Consider the following 16,310-nt stretch of genomic DNA (forward strand, 5'->3'; position numbering starts at 1 on the left):
TGTATTTACTTAGGAGTTTGTTTTGTCGAGTTTCACAAATGTCTGAAAATGACTTCAGAGAAGCCCCTTATATGTTTTGTTTTACGTCATTCAAATATGTGATACGTTTAGACTAAACCTAACACAATTCTTAATCAGTTTCAACAATTCAGTGTATTTTATAGCATTAGCTAGATAATTACGTTCGGGGACTCTTATCTCGGAATTTTTTTTCTTTCTTTCTGTAATTCAGTTATATATATTTACTTGGCATGTGATGTGTTTTTTTGTGTTGTTTTTTAGCACAAAGCCGCATTGGTCTATCTGCTGTTTTTAATCAGTGATGTCTGCTGTTTTTATCACGGAAAATCGAGCCTTGGATTTTAACATTGTACGTCCGTGAACTTATCCCTGACCTACCAGTGCAGAAGGGTGAGGATACTTGATTGCAGATTGGGTTTCCTAATAGTAATTATTTAGTGCGTAAAAGAATATCAACAATATGAGTTCATATAATTGAGGTTTATTTTAGTAGATCAGCAATAAGTAAGGATATGTTTTATGTTATGTTTGTAATTGATTTGTAAGAAGCTTCGGGCTCAAGAACCGGTTTCTATACTTCCTGAGCTGGGAATTTCCCGCTTTCAATCTCAACAACAACAACAGAAGTTTGTCCACACGTTTGCTTGTATAAATATTTATATTAGTGTTTATTTGCTGTTCTAGTACTCCAAGTTTATCACACTAAGGCAATGCTTATTGTTTATTATTTTAGCGGGAATATTTTTTTTTTTTTCGTTTGGAAAGTATTGCGAACGTTATGGTCGAGGTGATTACACGTGTATACTTGACAGGAAAATGATAAGATAATATGGCTTTCTTCTGTTAGTTATACTGAGAATTGAATCGTAGATTATCAATAGTAGTGGATTTGATATTACGTCATTTGTCAGGTTACGATGACTAAATCGTAGACGCATCGATAGTAACGGGTTTGATATTACGTCATTTGTCCGGTTACGATGACTAAATCGTAGATACACCACCACTTCGTGTTTTAGCCACTGTAACTAAGTTAACTCTTTTAGTTAGTACGATGCTGCTGTTTTTTATTTCAGTAAATTCTCCGCCTTATTAACGTGATGTTATTATATTTAATCTCAGTAATAGTAGGTGGATCAGTGTTTATTTTATGTTATGCATATTTTTCAAGAAGCTCCATACAGACTGTTCTTTTGGCCCGGCATGCCCAGGTAGTTAAGACACTCGACTCGTAATCCGAGGGTCGCGGGTTCGAATCCCTGTCACACCTAACATGTTCTACCTTTCAGTCGTGGAGGCGTTATAATGTGACAGTCAATCCCACTATTCTTTGGTAAAAGAGTAGCCCGAGAGTTGGCGGTGGGTGGTGATGACTAGCTTCCTTCCCTCTCTTCTTACACTGCTAAATTAGGGACGGCTAGCGCAGATAGCCCTCGTGTAGCTTTGCGCGAAATTCAAAACGACCAAACCAGACCGTTCTTGTTAAGAGTATTGTAGCAGAAGACAGTTTTAAACTGAGAATGACTAAATATTGATCCCAAAAGAACGTCTGTTACACTTTCCAAAACATGAGCACTTCTTAAGACACTTTTACATATTTACTTTTTGAAGAACCACAAACTTCACGTGTAGGTATTTGTAAAGTGTGCATTTGAGGTTCCACCCAATGAAATAACTTGTGTTCAATTAAAAGAAAAAAAGGAAAAGAAAGTGTGTGTTAATACAAGATCTCAATCAATTACTGCTTCATATAAATAAGGTTATTTCTAGAGCTCCCAGAGTTGTATGGGTCTTGTGTTATAAGAGGTACTATACAGGATGTCAGGAACCAAAGAGAGTGGTTTTGAATTTTCCTCTTCTTTCCAGGATCTCTGACAGGAGGAAATTGAAAGTAGAAAAAGTCACTTTGGGTGTTGCAAAGAAATAACTTGTTTATAAAGAAAGGTAATTTATCAAAGTACTTAAAATTCAGAACGATACCGAAACGTAAGATAGTGGCGTTTCAAAAAGAATATAGACTTGAATATCCTACGTGCTGAATTTGGTTTGTCTTTAAGTATGTGTATGCAGTGTTTATTTATTTTTATTCTATTAAGACATATGATATGCATATAAATCACGGGTGTATGAAGGTTATATGGGTGAAGTCCTTATTGTGACCTAGACATATATTAAGCACGTAAACAGTCATCGCATCAATTTCTTAGTGCTCAACATTCTGCTATAGAGCTGGTTTTGCCTGTTTACGCCATGTTTTCTTTATGAAAGTTATATGTATGAAACGGAGGTACCATGCTCATAAGTCAAGTAACTTTTTTTTTTCTTGACTGAATTTACTTATTTTAGTAAATTGTTCTGTCATGGTCAGTATCGATTGTTGATCATATCTGCCTCAGAAAATTACTTGAACAAAAGAAAGAAAAATTAGTCGAGCCGTAATCAAGCTTGTACCTGTAAAGTTGTCATACCAGTAGGTTGTTATTCTCAGGCTAATCTGAATAGACAGATTAACTATTAAAACCGGAATTCTAAAAGCATGTTGTGAATGAGTCGAACAATATAATTGTGTGTATTCGAAGGTAGTGTGACTTCTTCCTCAAGATGAATTTGTGTAGTCTATGTCCTTTAATTTTGACAGGTTGGCAGTAAGTGGTCACATGTTTTGCAGACCAACTAGCTACAGGTCATAACATATGATATCAATGTTCGATATTAGTCCAAAGACAATGATTTTCATTCTGTGGGAGTATGATGGAATTAGATTTTTCTACTAAAAAATTCAGTTAAAGCCAGAATAAAACCAGTCTTGATTGACAGGAGTAGAGTCTTAAGAGTTCGAATAATCAGTCAGCTGGAAATAACTCGGTTGCCATTTCTGCTGCGTCATAGAATATAGACACTGTCCAACTACTTCAGTCATGGTAACAGAATCAGGATAGTCTTGGCTACTTGCTGGTAGTAACAGTGTCTGGCAGTGATAAAGACAATGGAACTGAGATAAAGGTCATACATTAAAATTTAAGGTGTGACTGTACCAGAACACATGACAGTAATTGCAGCAACGGAACTGAGCTAAAGGTCATACATTTTAAACTTAAGGTGTGACTGCAACAAAACACATGACAGTAATTGCAGCAATGGAACTGAAGGTTATGGATTTTAAGCTTAAGTTGTTGCTATTTCTGAAGCATGTTTCTGTGTAGTTTCAGCCACTGTCGTTGGCTTGCTGTTCTCTGTTTCTTCATGGGACCAGTTTGTGTCAAGCACGAGGTATCCCCGACACTCATCTGATATTAAATGTGTTTGCTCAAGAACTCCTTGGCGAATTTGTCTATGAGAAACTCCTCACGATCTGTTAATGCTATATTAATATACACCTTCTCAGGCAAGCATTCATTCTGTTAAGCAATGAACTTAGGCCAGCTGATAGCTGGATTTTTTTACGAAGTCAAATATGTGGTACTAACACAGATATGACTACAGCCGATTTATCAAATTGCTCTTCATTCAAATGATATACAACATCGGGTATTGGACTATCCAAATTCAGTACCATGTACTGTAATGTTTATTTTTTAGTCACCCTAAGCAATACTTGGCTGAAACATCTCGAGAAATCACCAGGGTCCTTCTCTGCGACACTTATGAGTATCAGTGAAATGATTGGCTTATATCACTGCTGTGACATTTAACTGTGGAAGTAAATATTAATATTTTTGGCCTTTTAGTCACTAGGTGATTGAAATTCAATGAAATTAAAAGAACCAATTTATTTTGGCACCTGCAACTCCAACATTCCAGCCTCCCTCTTCTGCCGGAAAGAATGGTGTTTTCACCAGCGGTTTCCAGACTCTCAGTGAAATGCTCATCACTTCCATCTGACGATAGGTCAGTTCTTCTTTGTGAACTATGGAGATTTTCTTCTTGAATTTTAGGTTATCCAGATGGCCCATGATCATACTTATTAGGTCTAATGGTTAACCTCACTCATAAGCAGGAGGTAAACATGTGGAGTAAGCCAGACTAGTATAGTAGTCAGTAAGGATCCGGACTGTTCGGATATCTAGTCACAAAGCAATCGAGAACGTGGACATATCTCTTTGAATCTGAAACAGAAGGTTCTCATCAAAGGAAATACTTCCTCTAGAATGGTGTTTCTCAACCAACGGTAGACTGACCGGTGTCCATCTGTGGAATTTCATGAAAACAAAAACAAAGTGACAGAATATTAATGTGCAAGTCGTAATAATTTTTCATTGTACTTGATTTTTAATGGTTCAAGATGATTTGAGAAGGCAGTGAGCTGGTCTCTGATATTGGAAAAATTGAGAAACACTGCCGTAGACTGCATCACATTCCCAGAACCTGCTCCAAGTGTATCAGAAAGATACAAACAGAAAGTATAAATTGGGATTTAACGGCTTAGCCTGTGGTAGTTTCAGGTAAGTCTAAACCAAAGAGCTCAATTGTTTAGACCATATTTTAGATGTTCTCTGGGTTGGTACGACGAACGAAATAAACCAAATTCTGTTGAAAGAAAATAGACTAGAACACAGCTATTCCACTTTAAAACAAAAACTCTTTGTTAAAAAATGCATGAATAATAATAATAATAATAAAACAATGACTGATACACGCATAAGTGTTTGCTTTACGTGTATGTCTGGTTTCTCTGTCTTAACAGCAGCCCAAGGGAACTGAGATAAGTTCATCAATCATCTAAGTTATTCCCCCTATTATACTGAATGGGCACCAAGGCTAGTCAAAATAGTTATGATTGAAAGCACATTTATTTTCAAACATCATTAAAAAGCCCAAAAATACCAAGTCAGATGTGTCATTAGAGCAGTCTTGTAGAAAAGAGAAAAATAAAAGAAAAATTGAACCTAATCATTCTGATCCTTTCACGTGTTACCGAAATTATTCAAGGCCAGTTCGATTTTCTGACCAATACAAACGTCATGAGAGAATATACAAATACGTAGGTCCCTAGACTGTTCACCTACTGTGCGTAACAATGTTAAAAAATAGGTCAGCGCAGGTTTACGTTGGGAATTTCCTGTTTACATAGCCCCTCACGCCAGGAACAGCTTATCTGTAAAGAAATTTCAAAAATCTAGCCCTAATATACCATGATAAAGAATTACAGATTTTCCAAGTTAGGTTACAGACATAATATTTGCATACTACATTAGTAAACCATATCTTTTCCTTATTTGTTTGTATTGAAAAAGCTATTCAAGGGCTATTTTCGCTGGCAAACTTTAATTTTGAACTGATAGAGAGATGAAAGCTATTTGATAACATTCTCCGCCATCTCTCGAGTTAGTTTCCTTTTACTATCTTCCTTATACTCGCAACTCTACAATAAGAGTGTGACATTTCTTTGCCGCAAGGGGACGCAAAAACGTTACCTTGAATCTATAGTTAGGAATACTAACAAGATATCCACGCTCGGTTACACTTAGATATATGTCACCAATGATAATAAAACAAGAAGAAGTCTGTAATAATCTCTGAACCAGTTATGTTAACGGTGTACCAGAATGGCATGTTTGATTATAATTAAAGTTCGTATGAAGAAGTGTACAGGAGACTTTGTACCAGAATAACATTATTTTAATCATAATTGGCCCGGCACGGCCACGTGGTTAAGGCACTCCACTCGTAATCTGAGGGTCGCGGGTTTGAAACTCCTTCACACCAAACGTGCTCGTCCTTTCAGCCGTAGGGTCGTTATAACGTACGGTCAATCCCACTATTTGTTGGTAAAAAGAGTAGCCCAAGAGTTGGCGATGGGTTATAATGACTCGCTGCCTTTCCTCTAGTCTTACACTGCTAAATTAGGAATGGCTAGCACAGATAGTCCTCAAGTAGCTCTGCGCGAAATTCAAACCAAACCAAACAAACCAATTATAATTAAGGTTCGTATGAAGAAGTGTACAGGATTCTTTATACTAGAAAACAGTGCTTTAATTACAATTAAGGTTAGTATGAAGGAGTGTACAAGTCTTTGTTCTGAAATAACTGTGTTTTAATTATAATTTAGTTTCGTATGAAGAAGCGTACAGGATTCTTTCTACTAGAAAACAGTGTTTGAATTATAATTAGCGTTCATATAGTAACCTCTGTTGACGTAGATGTGAAAGAGATTACGCCAATCTGTACAACAAAAGAGAAATCTGTTTTGTCATATTCATGTGTTTTACCCTAACATACACTAAGCTCCGAAAAATTATGTTCCTAACTGTGTTCCACCCATGATAATACCTGTTGCTCCACAGTTGGTTATATATTAGGTTAAATAAATTTTTCAACCATATTTTGTTTGTTTTTCTCTTTGCGTTTTGATGTAAAATAGGCTATAAGTTTGACCTAATGTAAAATAGCCTATACGTTTGACCTAAATATTTATTCATCCTACCGTTCTGTTGTTCAATTACTGTCTTCGGACACTGCTATTTTAGTAATTTCGTTACAAGATAACAATAAGTTGGAATAACATTTGTATTGAATGCAACAATTGTGGATTATGCCTGTTAAAGAAATTCAAGACATTAATTGCTTTTTAGACACCAGGAAAAACGTACGCGAAGAATATTTGAACTGTAAAACAATAAATGCAGGATGGCACCTGTTGTTGTACGACAACGTCATTCAAGGCCTAATATGAAGAAGGAAAAATTTTAGGCAGGTTGGTTGACTGTTTTGGTGTTTTATGGCACAAAGCAACTAGGCTATCTGCACCTTTAGACAGGTAATGTTGGATTTTCCTAAAATGAAATGCGTGGCCTCACATTGGATCGTAACTTTACATCATGCATAGTAAAAGTATAAAACTGTTTTTTTTCCTTTATTGTCAACTTTTAAGGGAATGGCTATTGTTCCCCTTCAGTACAATTGGTGTGTCTGACAAACATTTTGAGACGTTTTGAGCAGTATAACAATAAATACTTCAGACAATGCGAGTTTAAACAATTACAAACAATACGATAATATATGAGATTTACACAAATAAATATGGCAATGCAGTTAAAGCTGTATGACAGTTATGGCTAAACAATATAAGCTCTACAATGTCGAAGATGGTTAAGATGGTTAGACACAGTAGGCTGTAGAAGAAAAAATGGTGAGGCAACTTGGTTGTTCAACAATAACATGGTAAGACAGCGTGAACTGTATAATAATGAATATAGTAAAATGTGTGAGCTGTACAACAACAAGCATGATTAGACAATGTGTGCTATATAACAATAAATATGATTAGACAATGTGAGATGTATAACAATAAGTATAGTTACACAATGTGTGCTATATAACAATAAACATGATTAGACAATGTGAGATGTATAATAACAACGTGATTAAACAATGTGAGATGTATAATACCAACGTGATTATACAATGTAAGATGTATAATAACAACGTGATTATACAATGTGAGATGTATAACAACAACGTGATTAGACAATGTGAGATATATAATAACAACGCGATTAGACAATGTGAGATGTATAATAACAACGTGATTAGACAATGTGAGATGTATAATAACAACGTGATTAGACAATGTGAGATGTATAACAACAACGTGATTAGACAATGTGAGATGTATAATAACAACGTGATTAGACAATGTGAGATATATAATAACAACGTGATTAGACAATGTGAGATATATAACAACAACGTGATTAGACAATGTAGAGATATATAATAACAACGTGATTAGACAATGTGAGATGTATAATAACAACGTGATTAGACAATGTGAGATATATAATAACAACGTGATTAGACAATGTGAGATATATAATAACAACGTGATTAGACAATGTGAGATATATAATAACAACGTGATTAGACAATGTGAGATATATAATAACAACGTGATTAGACAATGTGAGATATATAATAACAACGTGATTATACAATGTGAGATATATAATAACAACGTGATTAGACAATGTGAGATATATAATAACAACGTGATTAGACAATGTGAGATATATAATGATTAGAGCAATGTAAGATGTATAATAACAACGTGATTAGACAATGTGAGATATATAATAACAACGTGATTAGATATATAATAACAATGTGAGATATATAATAACAAACGATTAACAACGTGATTAGACAATGAGATATATAATAACAACGTGATTAGACAATGTGAGATATATAACAACAACGTGATTAGACAATGTGAGATATATAATAACAACGTGATTAGACAATGTGAGATATATAATAACAACGTGATTAGACAATGTGAGATATATAATAACAACGTGATTAGACAATGTGAGATATATAATAACAACGTGATTAGACAATGTGAGATATATAATAACAACGTGATTAGACAATGTGAGATATATAATAACAACGTGATTAGACAATGTGAGATATATAATAACAACGTGATTAGACAATGTGAGATATATAATAACAACGTGATTAGACAATGTGAGATATATAACAACAACGATTAGACAATGTGAGATATATAATAACAACGTGATTAGACAATGTGAGATATATAATAACAACGTGATTAGACAATGTGAGATATATAATAACAGACAATGTGATTAGACAATGTGAGATATATAATAACAACGTGATTAGACAATGTGAGAGATATATAATAATAACAACGTGATTAGACAATGTAAGATATATAATAACAAGATTAGACAATGTAGAGATGTATAATAACAACGTGATTAGACAATGTGAGATATATAATAACAACGTGATTATACAAATGTGAGATATATAATAACAACGTGATTAGACAATGTGAGATATATAATAACAACGTGATTAGACAATGTGAGATATATAACAACAACGTGATTAGACAATGTGAGATGTATAATAACAACGTGATTAGACAATGTGAGATATATAATAACAACGTGATTAGACAATGTGAGATATATAATAACAACGTGATTAGACAATGTGAGATATATAATAACAACGTGATTAGACAATGTGAGATGTATAATAACAACGTGATTAGACAATGTGAGATATATAATAACAACGTGATTAGACAATGTGAGATATATAATAACAACGTGATTAGACAATGTGAGATATATAATAACAACGTGATTAGACAATGTGAGATATATAATAACAGACGTGATATAATAACAACGTGATTAGACAATGTGAGATATATAATAACAACGTGATTGAGATATATAATAACAACGTGATTAGACAATGTGAGATATATAACAACAACGTGATTAGACAATGTGAGATATATAACAACAACGTGATTAGACAATGTGAGATATATAATAACAACGTGATTAGACAATGTGAGATAATAACAATGATTAATGTGAGAACAACGTGATTAGACAATGAGATATATAATAACAACGTGATTAGACAATGTGAGATATATAATAACAACGTGATTAGACAATGTGAGATATATAATAACAACGTGATTAGACAATGTGAGATATATAATAACAACGTGATTAGACAATGTGAGATATATAATAACAACGTGATTAGACAATGTGAGATATATAATAACAACGTGATTAGACAATGTGAGATATATAATAACAACGTGATTAGACAATGTGAGATATATAATAACAACAATGTGATTAACAACGTGACAATGTGAGATATATAATAACAACGTGATTATACAATGTGAGATATATAATAACAACGTGATTAGACAATGTGAGATATATAATAACAACGTGATTAGACAATGTGAGATATATAATAACAACGTGATTAGACAATGTGAGATATATAATAACAACGTGATTAGACAATGTAAGATGTATAATAACAACGTGATTAGACAATGTGAGATGTATAATAACAACGTGATTAGACAATGTGAGATATATAATAACAACGTGATTAGACAATGTGAGATATATAATAACAACGTGATTAGACAATGTGAGATATATAATAACAACGTGATTAGACAATGTGAGATATATAATAACAACGTGATTAGACAATGTGAGATATATAATAACAACGTGATTAGACAATGTGAGATATATAATAACAACGTGATTAGACAATGTGAGATATATAATAACAACGTGATTAGATATATAATAACAATGTGAGAGATGTATAATAACAACGTGATTAGACAATGTGAGATATATAATAACAACGTGATTATACAATGTGAGAGATGTATAACAACAACGTGATTAGACAATGTGAGATATATAATAACAACGTGATTAGACAATGTGAGATATATAATAACAACGTGATTAGACAATGTGAGATATATAATAACAACGTGATTAGACAATGTGAGATATATAATAACAACGTGATTAGACAATGTGAGATATATAATAACAACGTGATTAGACAATGTGAGATATATAATAACAACGTGATTAGACAATGTGAGATATATAATAACAACGTGATTAGACAATGTGAGATATATAATAACAACGTGATTAGACAATGTGAGATATATAATAACAACGTGATTAGACAATGTGAGATATATAATAACAACGTGATTAGACAATGTGAGATATATAATAACAACGTGATTATACAATGTGAGATATAATAACAACGTGATTAGACAATGTGAGATATATAATAACAACGTGATTAGACAATGTGAGATATATAATAACAACGTGATTAGACAATGTGAGATATATAATAACACAACAATGTGAGATATATAATAACAACGTGATTAGACAATGTGAGATATATAATAACAACGTGATTAGACAATGTGAGATATATAATAACAACGTGATTAGACAATGTGAGATATATAATAACAACGTGATTAGACAATGTGAGATATATAATAACAACGTGATTAGACAATGTGAGATATATAATAACAACGTGATTAGACAATGTGAGATGTATAATAACAACGTGATTAGACAATGTGAGATATATAATAACAACGTGATTAGACAATGTAAGATGTATAATAACAACGTGATTAGACAATGTAAGATGTATAATAACAGCGTGATTAGACAATGTGAGATGTATAATAACATGATTAGACAATGTGAGATGTATAATAACGTGATTAGACAATGTGAGATGTATAATAACAACATGATTAGACAATGTGAGCTATATAACAACAACATGATGAGACAATGTGAGCTATGTAACAACAACATGATTAGACAATGTGAGATGTATAACAACAACATGATTAGACAATAGAATCTATATAACACGGACATGGTTGGACAATAGGGTTTATGTAACACAGACATGGTTACACAATCTGAGTTGTACAACAGTCTGACAGCTGTAAGACAGTCTGACTGGTACAACAACAGGCACGATGAAAGAATGTGAGCTGTAAAACAACCGTGATAAGACAATGTAATCGGTACAGAAATAAAGACGATGAAACAGTGTAAGATATACAACAATAAACACTGATAAAACAATGTAGATTGTATAACAACAAATATGTAACAAAATGATAAAGCACTTTTAACTTTTTATGTCTAATAATAAACACAATAAGGCAGTGTGAATTGTTAAACAAACAACAAAAACATAACTCTGAAGTAAAATCCGCAGTGGACAAATTAAAAGGAATGTGGAAAAAAAACATTTATATTTAAGGAGAATTTTATTTGAAATTTTAAATTCGTATATTTGTAACGCTTCGTCATATTTAGGTATTTAAATCATAACCTTTGAAGTATTATATTTCAAATATGTGTTTCAAAAATCTTTTACTTCTCGTCATTCAGCTCAGTCAACAAATTCTGGTGTTAACCGAAAGGCCTCTTGGAAGTAACTCGTGGAAGACAAAAGATAGACATGGAATGGCAGTTTTTACATGCCTCTGCTTCTGAATCTGCAATGGACCAAGTAAAAGGAATATGGAGAGAGAGGAAGAGTTACAAATCCAGTTATGGTTATACTTACACAAATGTTAAGCCAAATTGTTCCCATTTCTTTGCCAGATATCGGGTTTAAACCGTGCCTTTGATTCTTGTACAATTACATTTTAAGAAACAAATCTTTTATGTTTCTATTGACAATGTTTAATTTTTTATTAAGCTCTATACGATTAGCTTTATAGCAATAGTTCACAGCAATTCTTAACCCACGGATTAAGATCTTTGTGAAAGACTTACGGAATTGTAAGAAGTATTTGTATTTATAATATTGTCTAAATGATATTTTTGAGGAAGCCTGAATGGAAGGAAATTTATGAAACTAGGAAAAAGGAACAACAGTTTTCATGTATTCCCAACACACGAATAGATTATTTAATTTCACGAGAAATAAATCTTTCACGGGAATGCTTTTAACTTCTTTCTTTTTTATCTTTTCATTTTCATTGGGAGTTTTTGTGGACGTACAAAAAGATGTCCTGTTGACCAGAGGTTAGGGTCACTGCAATATTTAACACAAACTGTATTCGCAATGTTTAAACAAAAATCAGAGCTTCTGTGAGATATCTCTGCTCATGCTACATGAATGTATTCAGTGACAACAAGGGTAAGTAAGGTATCGCTTATTGTTATCACTAGGATTGCTAGTCCTGAGGTACGTGGCTCGAGACACACGGACGCAAAAACTCTCTTCATATTTTGGGGTCGTAAGTGCACGATAAGGATGAAGGTCGAAACCCAGTATTCGGTCAGCCAAGAATAGCCCAAGAACAGGAGGCGGGTGCTATAGAGTATCAATCTCCCTTCTAGTGTGTGTGTGTTTAAAATTAGAGACATATATATATATATATATGTACTAATCTCTCTACTTATCTAGTTTATTTCACAAGTGTAGGCTGGCAGGGCCTTGTGGGCAGGGCGTTCGACTTACAACCTACGTGTCGCGGGTTCAAATTCCCGTCATACCGAACACATTTGACTTTCAGTCGTGAAGGGTCAATCTCACTACTCGTTGTTAAAAGAGTAGCCTAAGAGCTGGCGGCGAGTGGTGTTAACTAGCTGTCTTCACTCTGTCTCTGATAACTTAGGGACTATTAGCGCTTACAGCTCTCGTATAGCTTATTTCATACCAAACAACGTTTAAAGTTTTCTGTTTTTTTAATACACCTGGAAAGAAAGCTAGCCGACCCTAATTTAGCATCATCACCCACCGCCAACTCTTGGGTTACTCTTTCACCAAAGAATAGTCGGATTGACCCCCACATGGAAAGCCCTGATAGCTAGAAGGACAAGCATATTTGAGGTGACGGGGATTCGAACCCGAAACCCTCAGATTGCGAATGAAACGCCCTGACCACTTAGCCATGCCAGGTCTAGTTTAGAAGTATAAGTTGAGAAAAATGTTAACCTTAGTTACCCTCACACTAACTCAGAAACATTAAATTTTCTGAAGAAATACTATCCGTGATTAAAAACACAAGTCTCAACCCTGGGTATAAACTCGGACTTTTAGTCTTGCTTTTTAAAAGCCCCAAGGGTACGTCGAACTATCAGAACCTTTATTGGAAATTTATCAGAGGCACTCTCAATAATAATAATAATAATAAAAGTTTATATGGAAACGTAAACTAGCCAAACAGGACGAGCTTGAAAACCTACAACCGGATGTCGTTGCTACTTTTTACGTAGTGTATTTGCTATGAGCCCGCCACAAGTTACAGCTTGACGTTGTATTTGCGAGGTCAAAGGCCGAACGTTTCAGGCATCGGAGCCGTGTTATCTCTTAGAAATAGCCTTATCTTGATACGGTAAACTGTCCCTAGATATCTCACGCCTCCTTTTGTCATGATAAATCTTCGAATAATAAAGAAAAAAGTGCTCGAGAATAGGTGCAGATTTTAATTTTAATGAAGACAAAGAAGAATATAGCAAGAATACATTGTCCAAGAAAGGTTTTCATTTCTTTTTGTAGGAGAAGAGAGAAACTCTCTACATAGAGGAGCTCAATGTCGAACAACCATATGGCAAGAATACATTGTCCAAGAAAGGTTTTCATTTCTTTTTGTAGGAGAAGAGAGAAACTCTCTACATAGAGGAGCTCAATGTCGAACAACCATATGGCAAGAATACATTGTCCAAGAAAGGTTTTCATTTTTTTTGTAGGAGAAGAGAGAAACTCTCTACATAGAGGAGCTCAATGTCGAACAACCATATGGCAAGAATACATTGTCCAAGAAAGGTTTTCATTTCTTTTTGTAGGAGAAGAGAGAAACTCTCTACATAGAGGAGCTCAATGTCGAACAACCACATGGCAAGAATACATTGTCCAAGAAAGGTTTTCATTTCTTTTTTGTAGGAGAAGAGAGAAACTCTCTACATAGAGGAGCTCAATGTCGAACAACCATCGTAAAATGTTAAATACAACTCCGTACATTTAAAAATTCTTTTTCGTCTTACTGCTTAAAAATAATAGTACCGACACAAAACACTTAATGGACAAAAACAGACATAATTAAAAAATTGGATTTAAATGAAAAATGCCCATTTCATTTAAAAGTCCTAGTTTTAAAGTATGTACTTTCTAGGCGTTCGGTTAAGACAATTAGTATCTTTGCGGCTGTTTTAAAAATGAACACACCACGAAAAAAAAGAATGTGACGTATGCGGACAAGTTACATAAAAATATCGAGATTCGTTTGAGAAGTAACTATACAATCTGATGTTTAGCGGCGTCTAAACACCAGTTAACATTGTAACGACAGCTTCTTCAGTGGAAATGCCATGAATGTGTAATTAAAAATATCGGCCAAAACACCATTTTTCTGCCAGATAGATCGTCAAACGTGAATTTTTACTTTTTTACTCTACTTAGTGAAATTTTACTAAATTCTGTTGTTTTGTCTGTATAGAATACTATAAACGAAAAGCGACTTTATATAAAATCAGTCGAGATTTATACACACATCCTTTGATATAATGTAGGTATGCACACACATGAAAAAAAAAATCCCTCTTTTTGTCTTTGTACCTCTATGTTTGGAAATGGTAGAAACTTACCTGGCAGTTGTTTATAAGTATGGTTAAAGGAGAAAAGGTCCATATCACTTTTCATCGCGAAAACTCCAGTTCACGTGAAGTCAGTTTCTGTCAGTTTCTTGTCTCTATGTGCAGGCGGCACAACAACCAGAACAGCTTTTCCAGGTGAGGCTCACTGCAACATCCGAGCTACGCGCACTACGTCGTAGAACTTGTTGTTTTCACGCGCGGAATCGTGGAACCAAGAAGTGACACATTCACGGAGAAGTTGCTATCTACCCAGGTGTATAATAATTGCTTAAGTTTAAACAACTGGTCACATAACACAGTTACAATAATAAACAAACAAGCTTCATAATGAGGTCATCAGCTAGAATCTTTACCTTCAGCCGAACGCCATTATCCTTCTTATTACTCTGTGACTAAACAGGTGTTGTCCATTATGTTAAACTAGGGGCCTAACTACGTGTAGCTTTTTGCAAATCAGTTGTGAGGTGAGTAACAGCGCTTCGAGTTGAAAATGTACCAATGTAACAGCTATAAACTGTCATACTGAAGCATTGAGAAAGAAAGAATGTTGTCTTACGAAATATAATATTCAATGAAATTTTGAATATTACTTTAAGTACAGGAGAAATTATGTTAGAGGCATACTGCATCCAGCGAGATTAGAGTTCAGGTTGATCAAAGCGATAAATTACCTCTCTTCGTTGGTTTACTGTTATTAATGTGACATATTCAAAGTAAAAACTAGCATAGACGGACATTAAAAATATTGTGTTTTCTTATAGCAAAGTTACATCGGACTATCTCCTGAGTTTACAGAGGGGAATTGAATTTCCTGAGTGTAGCGTTATAAATCCGTAAACTAGCGGGGGACAAGAATATATGTTAGAAATTTCACAGCTTATCAACCGAAAAATACTATAAACATATTCGACTATTTGATTATTCTTATAAATTTACAATTAAATTATTGTATCTGATTTCATTAAATCTATTCGCAGTATACTTTTTTAAAAATTCCGATGATTTTCGTACATAGAAGACTAAATCTTTCCGCAGGGTCCTTGATAATGTTCTGTTTCAAGAGCAACAAATATTTTTATTTCTTGCTTTTGAAGTTCATATGTCATGCTGTGCTGTAGTCTACACAGTGAATAATTCTTCTCGTGATTCATTGGATGCTCATGTTTTACTGCTGTCATAACGGTACAAATTGTAGCGTTAAGCGATTCTTATATGACGTCATTTTAGTGTCTACTGACACTGGATATTAGTGAAAACGGATAAAACAGGTAACCCCTC

The 16,310-nt window shown here is 33.9% G+C and overlaps 1 long non-coding RNA gene and 1 pseudogene across 2 annotated transcripts in view; one reads left to right on the forward strand and one right to left on the reverse strand.

Annotated features, from left to right (window-relative positions):
* Positions 1-15,243, reverse strand: part of LOC143238596 (transcriptional enhancer factor TEF-1-like) — an 85,212-nt pseudogene extending 69,969 nt beyond the window's left edge. The window contains exon 1 of the transcript XR_013020660.1: positions 15,024-15,243. The product of XR_013020660.1 is annotated as a transcriptional enhancer factor TEF-1-like (transcript). The remainder of the gene's footprint in view (positions 1-15,023) is intronic.
* LOC143238599 (uncharacterized) lies at positions 194-12,371 on the forward strand. The gene is made up of 3 exons (XR_013020663.1): positions 194-411; positions 6,594-6,715; positions 11,817-12,371. It is a non-coding gene; the product is annotated as an uncharacterized LOC143238599 (long non-coding RNA).
* Positions 15,244-16,310: the final 1,067 nt, after the last annotated feature.

The sequence above is a fragment of the Tachypleus tridentatus genome, chromosome 13 (assembly GCF_004210375.1).
Source record: "Tachypleus tridentatus isolate NWPU-2018 chromosome 13, ASM421037v1, whole genome shotgun sequence".
In the NCBI taxonomy this organism is placed as follows: Eukaryota; Metazoa; Arthropoda; class Merostomata; order Xiphosura; family Limulidae; genus Tachypleus; species Tachypleus tridentatus.